This window comes from Macrobrachium nipponense, chromosome 3, assembly GCF_015104395.2.
Source record: "Macrobrachium nipponense isolate FS-2020 chromosome 3, ASM1510439v2, whole genome shotgun sequence".
Classification (NCBI taxonomy): domain Eukaryota; kingdom Metazoa; phylum Arthropoda; class Malacostraca; order Decapoda; family Palaemonidae; genus Macrobrachium; species Macrobrachium nipponense.
Window position 1 is genome coordinate 88,564,495 of NC_087202.1, and position 5,000 is coordinate 88,569,494.

The window sequence follows — 5,000 nt, forward strand, 5'->3', positions numbered from 1 at the left end:
TTTTACTTTGAATAACGAAAAAAGGAGAAATTTTGAATGCGGTTTTAAACTCTGCTTTTCAAGACAAAAATTCCAATACAGTTATTTTATTTTAACGAAGGCGTGACAGTAGTATCTCCTTTCTGGGCCTCGGTGGTCGTTAGGTGATTTTTATGGACCCATTTCCATCACAAGGGAAGCGCAGTGAGATATAATATCTAGTTTTAAAATGTAAAAGGTGAAAACCTTTTTCATAAACCGATGTTGTTTTGCATGCAAGTGAATGTACTCTTGGTAGCTTAAATTTCTAAATCCTTGTGTCAAAGCTTATACATATTCTTCTGCTAGTTGATGGTTCTGATTTTTTGTTTTTACTACAGTAGCTACATGTCCCTTTAATATTTGAAGTATAATAAAATTTTACAAAATAGAAATCTATACAATATTGTTACAAAAAGTTTCTTAACTTAAAGGAACCTCGATCTCATCTATAAAATATTCTACCATAGAAAACAAACACAAAAAATAGGTCAGTATAATAGAATGTAGATTAAAAAAATATTATGTACCATAACAAGAAAAAAATGTATTGTCAGCATGAGTCATTTTCATTCCGACAGCTAGCAGTAAGAAATTGTTATTATAAGGAAATCGGGCATTAAAAGTTTTTGTTTTAAACTGTATACGACTTAATAAAGGTGGTAATATAAGCAGTAGTAAAATATATCACCTGAAGTACTAGGTTATCAGTCATTCATAATTACTGAGTGCGTTGCAAAATCAACAAATCACCTTACCACTTTAATGCTTGTAGAAAACTGGAAAGGTAACAGTTATGTATTTCAGAGAGAAGGGTTAAAATTAAGTGAGGTATTGCAACTGTACGATATAAATCAATGTTATTTTTTTCTTATTGCTGATAGTCTCGCGTTGGCAGATGATAATGATATGGTGGCCATTCTTTGCCAAGTCAGTCGAAACACACAGACAAGAATCAGTCCGTTTCTGATAGCTTCCTACTGGTCTTTCTTCCAGCCCATCGCCTTGTACTGCAACCTATTGTCAGCAAACAACCCTTATTACCTGTCAACAATATTTTGTCCGAACAACCCCCCGCCGTTGCAGAATTTGCTCATGATAACCTAATATCCCGTTGAAGACGCCAACAAAGTGCTGAGATAACAAGGCTGGGGATCTTTTCCTCGCGGTTTCCATTTTTGGCGTCAGGAAATTTGGAGGATATATTTCTTTCCAAGATATCGTACTGCTTTTATTTCCCCTCCACGTCTCTCACTATGTTGGCTTTTCGACCCTCGTTGCGAACAGTGTCCCTCCTCCAGACTCCGAAAGTCAGTCGCATTTTTCGGTGACGATCGTGGAAGCTTCTTTCGCGTTATTGGTCAGTGATGGAAGTGCTCACTAAAATCATCATTACCTAACTTCATAGAAGAACAAAAAGAAATGCTTTAAAAAATTCAATGTTTGAAATGCAAATGATTAAATTGGATATGTTTTACTTGTGAAATGTGATACAACGATTAGTAACACTGACAATAAGTTACTTATATAGCGAAGATCTTTGTAAATATGTACGCGCGCTCACATACACACACACACACACACACGTGCGTATATATACATACATACATATACATATAAATTATAAAACATCACATGTACTACAACTTCATCTCGACTATAATAAAAAATAATTTCAAACTATAATTTTGTTAACCACATTTATACTCCTAAACAGACATTCACAGGTAAAAAAATGACTCATTTGTATTCGTTTAAATAAGCAAGGCAGACGTGAAAAGTATGTATGTCTATGAGATAAACATAGTTGAGTAAATAACATACAAGGAGAATCAAATGCAATAATCTTACGCACAATTTTTGTATACCTTTACCTTAGAAATTTAACCAGCATCATTTCAACATTCTGCTCAGGCACTGTGCGTTAAATTAATCACACGCGCTAAGGCAGTTCAATCGAGTAATTAATGTTAGGATACTGTTCGGAAAATAAACCAATATCAAGATTTTCCATGTGTATCTTACGTTGCACTTCTATGAAGTACACTTTAACCACTCAAGAGGTTGAATGCTTTAATACCCAATTTTTTCGTGTTTTTCATATGTAGAAAAGGCCTGACATTTTGTAAAAGAGGATATAATCATCATCATTTATTGAATAAATTAATGCCCCATGCTTATGCTTGAATGAGTCAGATAGGCAAAACATTAATTATTCCGTTAATGAACAGAGTGAAAGCATTGAAAAACCTACCCTATGTATACCCAATTTTTTCTTTCTCCCCAAGTTATAAATGCGCGGTTGGGTTCCTATAGTGTGATTATAAGAGTCACTTTTTCTCAATGCTGTATTTGAATATGAATTATTTTTGTTACTTATCCACATTCGAATGCACAGGGATATTAATACGGAAAGTCTGTTAATTGGATTACATATGCTCCCAGTGCCCACTTCTAGATGGTGAACTTGTGAATTCTATAGGGATTCTAACCAATCCTATGTCCCAGATTAGGATAAAAGGCGTAGTAGCTCAGATGGGGAAAGACGAAGTGCAATATATATATATATATATATATATATATATATATATATATATATATATATATATATATATATATATATATGTATGTATATATATATATATATATATATATATAGTATATACATACATGCATACATACATACATACATACATAAACAAACACAAGGCAGTTTCTGTCTGTTTTTCTGTGTGTGTGTTTGCTATGAACCCAAACTATGTAAGCTAGGGCTACCAAATTTTTACCATAAGCTTCTCTCCCCCCAGGAAGGTTTTAGTAAAAATTCAAAATTCGAAGGCCGTTTCTAAGAGGGTCATAACACCTATTTTTCATACCCCATTATTTTTTACAACTTTCGAAGTTGACAGCTACTAAAATTCTACCATAAACTCTCACCCCACCCCACTCCAAGGTTTTAGTCAAAATCCGAAATTCGGAGTTGACATCTATGTAGAAGTGTTTCTATAGGTACAACCAGGCCCCAACAATATGGGGGTCGTAAGGCACCCTCAGTAGTAGGAGGGTCAACCACCCCATGGGGGCCAGGAGGCCAATACTTCGACTTACCGACAAGGGGAGAAGGAGGTCGTAGCCTACCTACCCCGATCATGATAGCAGTTGGTTGGGGGGGGGGGGGGGGGGGGGGGGGGGCGCAGCCCACCCCCTTTCCTTTAAGAACTAGTACCCAAAGGGTCAAAGATGGGCCTACTGCATTTTCAAATTTGGTACCATGAGTTAACAACCGCATTTAACATCAATATCGAAGTTTAACTATAGGCTGAATTATATTAAGGGCCGTTTAAGGGGGGCATCGCGATGAAATTCTTTCCCGAGCAACCTGTCACAACATGACTGAGCCGGTCAGTGACGCAGTAGCATTGGCGGGGGAAAGATGTACGTCCAGGTCATTTAGGGCGTTCAATAACACGTCCGAAGGACGGCCAAAGCTGCTAGTTAGGGCATAACTGGATTGTTTGGAAGAGAAAGCAAACCCGTCAATAATACGCAGCAATGAACCATTACATACTTTGAGAACTTTTTAACTGGTTGCTGGTAGCAAAGGTGCATGTTACAGTACTAAAGATAGACTTTACAAGGACTCATCACCTGATTAAACAAACATTTAACCAGCCACCGACAAACATTATACAGGTACCTAAAATATTGATAAAATTAATAGATTCTGAAAGTGTCAATACTACATTCACTTCTCAGGAGACTGCTTCTTATTTTTCATATTTTGCAGTTGCTACTTCTATAATTATCGCAGACTGTAATCTTCCCCCTGGTGTTTATATATAAGCTCTTGATAAGTTATAAAACCTTTGAGGTTTTTCGGACAGTCTGAATCTCCTTGTTTTCTTTTAGACTAGAATGGATACAAATATCGTATCAGGTACTACTGATATGCCGGGCGGACTATCTCAGTGAATGGTCGTCCTTCCTTGATGAAAAGGATGCCCATTAAGGGATTATCTCCGGCAGCGAGAGTGGTTATATGGGCTTTTGGACGACGCAGGACAAGTGATGGGACATTTCGGAAAGTCTCCTGGCTGACATATATCAGACACTCATAAATAATATTCACTTATGTGAATATTATTTATATAATATTGACTATGTCAGTTGTCGACATAGTCCACCTGAATAAAATGGCAATAAATCCTTTATCAAACACGGTAATCTCAATAGTACCCCGATTACATTACATGATTTTCCTTGGTAATGCATTCAGAGGTAAATTTTCACTCATTGCTGTACAGATGATTGTAAAACAGTATTGATATTATTATCTGAAGAACCGATCGCACTTTCTTTAAACAGTGCTGCTGATGGATAACAATGAATTATATTACTCGTTTACCGCCAAGTGAAGGAAATGTAGCTTATTTTGACAAACCAAATCTGAAATATTCTTACAGGGATTTTTTTGGACGTATGACCTTATTACATTTACTTTTATCCATATATGTTATGTGAAAAGAGCTCTTAGTCTGTTTCATTATTATCTGCATACACGCACACACACACACTCACGCGCGCGCGCACACACTACAAGTTACGCAGTTAGAAGAAATCTGGCAATATATATATTTCACAAGTAACCCCCCCCCACCCCCCCCCCCCCGTCCCATCATTCTGTTTGGCCGTTGACCAAAATCGATATAATCTCACTGACTATGCCAAGAATAGCCGGTCAAGTTGAGGATTCAATTATTTTCTAACTTATTTATTTATTCATTTTTTTTCTTTTTGTATATTGCAAAAATTTAATCGACTATAATTGTTAGCAGATGCAGTGTGGATACTATAACATTAACATTTTCAGATGTACTTAGCTCGCAATTAGAATATTTTATAGGTATTTTAGGTTGTGGAACGTGTAAGTCCTATATAGATATATCCTTCTTCCACAGAGTTACTCCTTGCGCGCACTCTCT